Below are 10809 nucleotides of genomic sequence, written 5' to 3'. Positions count from 1 at the left end.
CGGGCCTTTGTAACATAGGTCCCCTGTGCTAGAGGACTCTAAACTTTTGTAGCATCCTTGTTCGAGATATCTCCCTTGCTTTGTCTTGTTTTGGCCACTGACAGTTTACCGCGTGGATATGTTTACCGGAATGTTATCATTTGTAATATGTTGATGCTAGTAAACATCCCTTGAAGCTTTGAAGATTTGTTTGATGGACGAGGTCCATCCCTTGTTATATAAGGTTTTGACTTGCATTGTTTTGAAAGGACTTCGGCTATTATTCATGCAAACCCTTTACTACTTATATCATTCACTGAGTATCCAAGCTCATCCTCTCTATATATATGTAGGTGATGAGCAAGAGGGCGGTGACGCCTAGATATGATTCAGGAGCTTGTTTTGGGATTTTTGTTATGTCGGCTTGACTTGTATTCACTTCGGCAGTCTTGAAAATTATGCTTCTCGATTTGTAATACTTGTATGTTGCATACGTCGGCTTGAGAAGCCTTTTGATCAAGATGTGTGTTTTGTATGTATGTTATGTCGGCAACGAGGATGTCGGCAATCTGGCAGACTATGCTCCTTGACCTGTAGTCCGTACATTTTGTTTGTGTCGGCTTGTGAAGCCTTTGTTAAAATGTAAGATGTAATTTGTACCTTGCTTCATTTGTAATTAAGTTGTAACCCATATGAAGATGGTTGCTATTTCATTTGACTTATGCACAGCTCTTATGGACTAATCTGATTTGTATGTATCACTTCCGTACTTGTGAGCCCCATATATTTATACTCTGTTGTGTGTGAATCTTGGAGGTTGGCCTTCAGTAATCTTGGATTACTGGCCATCATGGCACCAAACTACTAGGGGCGGTTTGGGGTTGTGACAGAATGGTATCAGAGCACAAGTTCCTTAGTATACGTTATTCACACACTTTGAGTCCCAAAGAGCATAGGATTTCCCCTTAGAAGGATGTTAGGATTACATCATATTGCTTGCTATGTAGACAAGGTGTGCATCATCTCGGCATGCTTAATTGTTACTGCCTGCGTGTTTATTTGTTTATTTTGTTTTAAAGTCGCGTTTCGCATACTCATAGCATCATGAGGAGAGGTAGACCACCAGTTGGCCGAGATCAGTCCGAGGACAGATTAGACAGACTGGAGAGGTTAGTTGAAGGTTTGGCCCGCGAGTTAAGGCAGACCAGACAGCAGTACGCTAGTGCTACTTCAACTCAGGCCGAGCAGACAAACGGCCGAAATGCAGTTCCGCCTCCACCTCCACCTCCACCTCCTCCAGTACCACAAGTGCCCCCACAGCCAACTTTATATGGGGACGGCACGATAGCTTTGATCAGGCAGTTCAAGAAAATGAAGCCACCAAGATTCCAAGGGGGTATAGAGCTGATGAAAGCCGAAGCGTGGGTTTTGGAAATGGAGAAGCTGTTCGAGATTTTTCCTAGCACCGACACCCAGAAGGTGACATTAGCAGCTTTTACACTAGATGACGACGCCCGCAGATGGTGGATGATGGTTCGAGAAAGCAATACAGACTTGACCTGGACCCGATTTTTGGAATTATTTTACACCAAGAATTTTCCCTTAAGTGTTCGAAATCGCAAGGCATTGTTTTAGTGAGTAATTTACTAGGAATTTACTGGGAATTTTCTGAGAATTTACTGGGAATCTACTGAGTAATTTACTGGAAATTTATTGAGTAATTTACTGAGAATTTACTGAAAATTTACCAAGTAAGTTACTGGGAATTTATGGAGTAATATACTTAGAATTTAATGAGTAATTAACTGAGAATTTACTAAGTATTTTATTTGGAATTTACTGAGTAATTTTCTTGAAATTTACAGGGAATTTATTGCATAATTTATTGGGAATTTTCTGAGTACTTTACTTTTAATTTGTTGAGTAATTTTCTGAGAATTTGCTGAGTAATTTATTAAGAATTTTTTGGGAATTTTCTAAGTAATTTACTTGGTATTTACTGGAAATTTACTAAGTAATTTCTCGAAATTTACTGAGAATTTACTGGGAATTTACTGAGTAATTTTCTGGAAATTTTCTAAGAATTTTATGGAAATTTACCGAGTAATTTACTAAAAATTTACTGAGAATTTACTACGTAATTTACTTAGTAATTTACTGGGAATTTACCGAGTAATTTACTGGAATTGACTGGGAATTTTCTGAGTAATTTACAGGGAATTTAATGGGAATGTACATAGTAGTTTACTAGGAATTTACTAAGTAATTTACTAAGAAGTTATAGAGTAATTTACTGGGAATTTACTGCGTAATTTACTAGGAATTTGCTGAGTAATTTATTGGGAATTTACTGAGTAATTTGTGAAAAATATACTAGAAATTTATCGAGAATTTTCTAGAAATTTGCAGAGTAATTTACTAGGAATTTACTGAGAATTTATTAGGAATTTACTAAGTAATTTACTTGAAATTTACTGGGAATTTAGTAAGTTATTTACAAAGAATTTACTGAGAATTTTCTGGGAATTTACTGAGTAATTTACTGATAATTTACGGTGTAATTTACTTGGAATTTATTGGGAATTTACTGTGAATTTACTGAGTAATTTACTGAGAATTTACTTGAAATTTATAGAGTAACTTACGGAGTAATTTACTGAAAATTTACTGCGAATTTACTGATTAAGTTTTGGGGAATTTTCTTGGAATTCACTAGGAATTTATTGGGAATTTATAGAGTAATTTACTAGGAATTTACTGGGAATTTTTTGACTAATTTACTGAGAATTTACTGAGTAATCTACTGAGAATTTACTGAGTAATTTGCTGAGAATTTTGTGGCAATTTAATACGTAATTTACTTGGAATTTGCTGAGTAATTTACTGGGAATTTACGAAGTAATTTACTGAAAATTTACTTGGAAGTTATTGAGTAATTCATAGAGAATTTTCTGGAAATTTACTGAGTAATTTACTGGGAATTTGCTGAGAATTTACTGGAAATGTACTAAGTAATTTAGTGGTGAATTTACTGGGAATTTAATGCGAATTGACTGAGAATTTACGCGAAATTTACTGAGTAATTTACTAAGATTTTATTGGGTAATTTAATGAGAATTTACTAGGAATTTACCGAGTAATTTACTGGGAATTAAAAAGGAATTTTGTCACGACCCCAAACCGCCCCTAGTAGTTTGGTGCCGTGATGGCCAGTAATCCGTAATTACCGAAGGCCAACTTTTCAAAACTTAACACAATCAGAGTATGGATATAGGGGCTCACAGATGCGGAAGCGATAAATCAAATACAAGTGGTCCATAAGAGCTGTGCGCAGATCAAAGCAATGCCAAACATTTCCGATTAACTTTACAACTTGAATACAATAAGGTAAAAATACATGTTACATCTTGATCAAAAGGCTTCTTGAGCCGACATATACAAAATACAGCTAATACAAGTCAAGAAGCATGATTTTCAAGATTTGCCGACATGCGAAGCAGGGCACTGCCGACGTAAATACAAAAGTAAAGCCGACATAAGCACGAATCCAAAACAAGCATCCAAAACGATCTAGGCGTCGCCGCCGTCCTGCTCATCACCTACATATATATAGAGGGGTGAGTACAAATACTCAGTGAATGGTACTAATAATAAAGGTTTTGCATGAATATAGCCGAGGTCCTTCAAAACGAAACACATCAAACTTTAGCAAGACGAGGGATGAACCGTATTCATCAATCAAATATTACAAGTATCCAAAGATGTTTACTGACATAGGCAAAACAAGGGATGAACCGTATTCATCATTCAAGTATCATAACATCGGCGAAACAAGGGATGAACCGTATTCATCATTCAAGTATCATAACATCGGCGAAGCAAGGGATGAACCGTATTCATCATTCAAGTATCATAACATCGGCGAAGCAAGGGATGAACCGTATTCATCATTCAAGTATCATAACATCGGCGAAACAAGGGATGAACCGTATTCATCATTCAAGTATCATAACATCGGCGAAGCAAGGGATGAACCGTATTCATCATTCAAGTATCAAGGGCTGTACGATCCGTAATCGTTTGGTCAATAGTATTGCGAAAGTTTAGAGTCCTCCAATACAAAGGACTTGTGCACTTGGTACCGCGAAAGTTTAGAGTCCTCCAGTACAAGGGACTTGTGTTACTTAGGCCCGTAGCCCGATTTAACAAGGACCGTATCCTTTTATACTTAGTACTGCGAAAGTTTAGAGTCCTCCAGCACAAGGGACTTGTGTTACTTAGGCCCGTAGCCCGATTTAACAAGGACCGTATCCTTTTCAAAGGTGGCATCAACAAGGAGTATACTTGACACATCAAAACAAAAGCTATTTATTCATGCTAACAAAGTACTTTTGTCAAAACAAGGCAAGCAAGGTTTATCAAACAAGTATAACATAGCTTTATCAATAATACCACTCACCTAGTTCTTCAGGTGTAGACTCAAAGCAAATATCAAGGACCTACAATCACATGGCAAGTCACATTCTCAAAGCAAGCTCTATATACATGCAAACGATCTCGGCATTCTTGCCAGATCCAAGTCAAAGACAAAGCAAAACAAGCTGGAAGCTTAATCACTGTTCCTGTTTCATAAAAACACACCGGGTACTGTCCAGGACTAAGCCGAGGTCCCGTTAAACAAAGTCAGGAAAAACCTGGGTTTTCCTTTGAAGAATATGAAGAACATGATCATTTGAAAGATGGATGCAAGTTCACAACTTGTTATAAAAATCTGAGTTTTCATGCCAAGAGTTCAAAATAGGGACCTGGGTACCCGTTCAAGAAAGTCATGCAAGAACAAACACAAAAGCATGGTTTTCTTTCCAACTTTCGGATCAAAACGAGATTTTCTTCAAGAACACATGAAAAACCATTTTCTCTTTCCAAAACCAACTTCAAAACGATGCATGACATGCAACTCAAATCCGATCATGCAATGCAGCTAGATAATCCATAACAACATTCAAAGTAGATCAAGAATCTTACCCCAAAGCTCGAATCTAACGGTTCAAGCCACGAAGATCAAGCTTGGAAGACTACTCTCACTCAAGAACTCTTCTTCCTCCTCTCTAGAGCTCCTCTCTCTAAAACAAAGATTTGAGACAAGAAAATGATTTGTTTTAGGGTCTGCCGGCTGCCTTAACAATCAGCTCGGACACGTGGCGTTATCGGATTGGTTCAGCTCCAAAAGGTGATTGATAGACAAGACAAGTCTCTGACAAAGCGTATGCAGCAAGCTCGGGTAAGACACATCGGCAGTAAGATGACATCGGCTCAAATCAAGGATCCAGCAACAGGATGACAAAACATCGGCTAGGGAGGACGACACTTGACTAAGCTGTGCCACACCTTGGCCGGGGTGTGCCACATCTCGGCCTAGGCCATACCTGCCTGAGGACAAGGTTCAAGTGCAAAACATCTCGGCAATGAATGCCCGAGGTGAAGATGGGGTTAAACAAGATCTCAAGATAGTTCTAAGTACAAAGGGTCAAAGGCGGACTAAGCTCAAGATGACCTCGGCCACACACACACACCAAGCAAAGATCAAACTCATGCAAGCAACTTTAAGCAAATCAAGGTAAGACAAAACCTTCAAATTAACATAACAAGCAAGACCATGCAAGAATGTATGCAAGTACGACAAGAGTAAGGTGAGGGTTGTTACAAATTTACTAAGTAATTTACCAAAAAATTTACTGGGAATTTGCTGAGTAATTTTCTGGAAATTTACTAGGAATTTACTGAGGAATTTACTTGGAATTTAGTAAGTAATTTACTAGAAATTTACTGAGTAATTTACTGAAAATTTTCTGAGTAATTTACCGGAAATTTACGGAGTAATTTACTGAGAATTTACTGAGTAATTTTCTGGGAATTTACTACGTAATTTATTGACTAATTTACTGGGTAATTTACAAAGAATTTAGTAGGAATTTACTGAGTAATTTACTGTGTAATACATTGGGAATTTAATGATTAATTTACAAAGTAATTTATTTGGAATTTACTGAGTAATTTACATAGAATTTGTTGAGAATTTACTAGGAATTTACTGAGTAATTTATTTGGAAATTACTGAGTAATTTACGGCGTAATTTACAGGAAATTTACTGAGTAATTTGCTAAGAATTTATTGGGAATTTACAGAGTAATTTGCTTAGAATTTTCTGGGAATTTACTAAGTAATTTATTGGAATTTACTTAATAATTTATTGGGAATTTACAAGGAATATACTGAGAATTTACTAGGAATTTATAGGGAATTTACGGAGTAATTTTGTCACGACCCCATTCCGCCCCTAGTAGAATGGTGCCGTGATGGCCAGTAATCCGAGATTACCAAAGGCCAACTTACAAAGATTCACACACAAATCAGAGTATACATATGGGGCTTACAAGTGCGGAAGCAATATATTTAAATCTACTTAGTCCATAAGAGCTGTGCGTAGATCAAATGAAATGGCATACATCTTAATAAAGTTTACAACTTGGATACAATAAAATAAAGTACAAAATACATCTTGATCAAAAGGCTTCTCAAGCCGACATAACAAAATCCATGAAATACAAAGCCAAGAAGCATGATCTTCAAGATGCTACAAAAATGCAAATCCAAAACAAGTTGCAATTAATCATCTAGGCGTCGCTGCCTTCCTGCTCATAACCTACATATATATAAGAGATGGTGAGCTTGGATACTCAGTGAATGATACCAGTAATAAAGGTTTTGCATGAATGATATTCAAGATCTCTTTTCTAAACAATACATAGCATAACTTATACAAAATCAAGGGATGAACCAAGTCCATCTATCAAGTCTTTCAAATTTGCAAGGGATGCTTACTAGCATCAATATAATACAAGGGATGACATTCCGGACAAACAAACCCACGCGGAAAACCGTTAGTGGCAAAACAAGGGTGCAGTTGCATTATAGTCCCCTAGCACTAAGGACTTTCAAAACAAGGGTGCAGTTGCATTATAGTCCCCTAACACTAAGGACTTTCCCAGAATGTCATCAAAACAAATATAATACTTGATACAAAACTAGGGACAATCATTCATGCTTGATCAAATACTTTTCCAAAACAAAGCAAAGCAAAGCTTTTATCAAAACATTATAACATAGCTTTATTAAAGATACCACTCACATAGTTCTTTGGGTGAAGGGGTTACAAGCAAGGATCCAAGGCCTACAAGCACATAATAAATCCCATTGAATGCGTTTCAATAAGACAAGGCGAGATGCTCAAAGATGGATATGAAATGCATCCTTAAAACAAGCTTTACATGACAAGAAAGGATCTCGGCATTTCTTTCAAAATCAAGTCAAAACAAAGCAAAACATGCTGAGAGTTACAACACTACCTTTTCATCTCGGGAAAACATGCTGGGTACTAACCAGGTCTAGGCCGAGGTCCCACACCTCTTGGCCGAGGTGTTCCCGACGACCACATTCAAGGAAATGAAGTCTGGGAAAATCTGGGTTTCCCCCTTGAAGAACATGAAGAGCATGAATGCTAAATTCATAACTTTTATTCCAAAATCTGAGATTTCATGAGATGAGTTCGAAAACATGGACCTGGGTACCCATACTCGAAGATGTTATGAAAACAAACATAAAAACATGGATCTTGATACAAACTTTCGGATCAAAACATGATTTTTTTCTTCAAGAACACATGAACATCATTTTCTCTTTCTAAAGCAAGCTTTAAATCAATGCATGGCTCATGAATCATACTGAATCATGCAATGCAATCGGATCAACATAAAGAATAACAAGAGTAAATCAAGATTCTGACCTCAAAACACGGATTAACGACTCAAACTCTAAAGATCAAGCTTGGGATTTAGCTCTCTCACTCTAACTTCCTCTCCTCCTCCTAGAGCTTCTCTCTCTACGATGCAAGAGATATGACACAAAATGGTATGTTTCAAACTCTGCCGACTGACTTAACCCTCTGCGGGGACACGTGGCAACGGCTGATTGGATCTCCTCAAAAGGTGATAGATTGATAAGACAAGAGCATGACAAAGTGTAAGCAACAAGGTGACATGGGCACTTCGGTGGGTAATGATCTCGGCTAGGACAAAGCTTCGGCAAGTAAGGTCTCAATGATCTCGGCTAGGAAGGACAACACTTGGCCCAGCTGTGCCACACCTTGGCCTAGATGTGCCACACCTCGGTCTAGGTCGTACCAGTCCAGGGACAAGATCACCTTGGTATAACATCTCGGCCTAGATAATGACATCTCGGCCAACATGTCAGGGTGAGGGTGGAGGTCAACCAAGGTGGTTCCAAGATGGTCCTAGGTGTAAGAAGTTCAAAGGTGTAACCTAGGCTTAGGATGACCTCGGCTAAACTCACACCAAGCAAGCAACAAAACATGCAAGCAACACTTATGCGAAATAAATCAAGGTTTGAAATGCAACTTAACAAGACAAGATTATGTAAATACATGCAAGCATGACTAGAGTAAAGTGAGGGTTGCTACAAATTTACTATGAATTGACTAGTAATTTTACTGAGTAATTTACTGGGAATTTACTGTAATTTACCGGAAATTTACAGAGTAATTTTCGCGGAATTTTCTGAGAATTTACTAGGAACTTACTGAGTAATTTATTGGGAATTTACTGCCAATTTACGAAGTAATTTGCTAAGAATTTTTTGAGAATTTACTCAAATTTACTGGAATTTATTGATTAATTTACTAGGAATTTAGTGAGTAATTTACTGGGAAGTTACTGATTAATTTATTGGGAATTTATTGTGTAATTTACTGGAAATTTTTTGGGAATTTAATGAGTAATTTACAAAGAATTTACTGAGTAATTTATTAGGAATTTACTGAGGAATTTACAAGGAATTTACTAAGTAATTTACTGGTAATTTTCTGAATAATTTATGGGGAATTTACTGGGAATTTACTGAGAAATTTATTGAGAATTTACTAAGTAATTTACTAGAAATTTATTGAGTAATTTACATAGAATTTACTAAGTAATTTACTCAAAATATGCCGAGTAATTTACTGAGATCTTATTGGGGATTTTTTGAGAATTTACTGAGAATTTATTGGGAATTTGATGATTAATTTACTGCGAATTTACTTGAAATTTACTGAGTAATTTACTGGAAATTTACTCAGTAATTTACTGAGAATTTACTATGAACTTACTAAGTAATTGATTGGGAATTTACTAAGTAATTTAGTGAGAATTTGCTCAGTAATTTACTGAGAATTTGCTGGAAATTTATTGGAAATTTACTGAGAATTTTCGGACTAATTTACTAAGAATTTACTTGGAATTTAGAGGGAATTTACTAAGAACTTACTGAGAATTTACTTGGAATTTGCTGAATACTTTACTGAGATTTTACGGGGAATTTAATGACTAATTTAGTAGAAATTTATTGAAAATTTGCTGAGTAATTTATTCAGAATTTACTGGAAATTTACTGAGTAATTTAGTTGGAATTTACTTAGTAATTTACTAGGAATTTACTAAGAATTTACGAGAAATTTACTGAGTAATTTTCACAAAATTTTCTGGGGATTTATTGAGAATTTTCTTTGAATTTACTGGGAATTTACTGAGTAATTTACTCGGAATTTACTGCGAATTTACGGAGTAATTTACTAAGAATTTTATGAGAATTTACTTAGAATTTATTGGAAATTTATTGATTAATTTACTCAAAATTTACTGATTAATTTACTGGGAATTTAGTGAGTAATTTACTGGGAATTTACTATGTAATTTACTAAGAATTTCCTGACTAATTTACTGAGAATTTACTGGGAATTTACTGAGTAATTTACTGGAAATTTACTAAGGCCTCGTTTGGGAACCCTTTTTTTTAGCCAAAAAGCCAAAAAGTTACTAAATTAACCAAACAGCCAACAATCCATACTAAAAAGTCAAAGATTTTTTTTTCTCTCTACTTTTTGCACATCTTTTCGTAAAAAGTCAAAAAGTCATCCCAAACATACTAGGTTTTTTTAGCTCATATTTTAGCCAAATAGCCAAAAAGTTACTAAATTAGCCTGTTCCAAAACGAGGCCTAAGTAATTTACTAGGAATTTACGGAGTAATTTACTGAGAATTTAGTGAGTATTTTATTTGGAATTTACAGAGTAATTTACTAGAAATTTACTGAGTAATTTACTGAGAATTTACTAGGAATTTTCTAAGTAATTTATTGGGAATTTGCTTAGAATTTACTGAAAATTTACTAAAAATTTATTGGGTAGTTTACTGGGAATTTCATGTGTAATTTTATGGGTATTCACTGGGAATTTACTAAGTAATTTAGTTGGAATTTACTACGAGCCTCCTAAGTAATTTTTTTAGCAATTTATTGAGAATTTATTGGGAATTTACATAATGAATTTCATGGGAATTTTCTTAGTAATTTACTGAGAATTTATTGAGTAATTTACTGGGAACTTACTCGGAATTTTGTAAGTAATTTACTGAGTAATTTACTGGGAATTTACTTAGTAATTTACTGGGAGTTTACTAGTAATTTACTGATTAATTTACTGGGAATTTACTGAGAAATTTATTGGAAATTACAGAGTAATTTACTGAGTATTTACTAGTAATTTTTTGAATAATTTACTGCGAATTTACTGAGGAATTTACTAGGAATTTATTAAGTAATTTACTAAAAAATTAGTGAGTAATTTACATAGAATTTACTAAGTAATTTACTCGGAATATACTGAGTAATTTATTGAGAATTTATTGGGAATTTGTTGATTAATTTACTGCAAATTT

Source organism: Camellia sinensis, chromosome 6 (assembly GCF_055761805.1).
Source record: "Camellia sinensis isolate YWXY chromosome 6, ASM5576180v1, whole genome shotgun sequence".
NCBI lineage: Eukaryota > Viridiplantae > Streptophyta > Magnoliopsida > Ericales > Theaceae > Camellia > Camellia sinensis.
Note: the sequence above shows the minus strand (reverse complement) of the source record.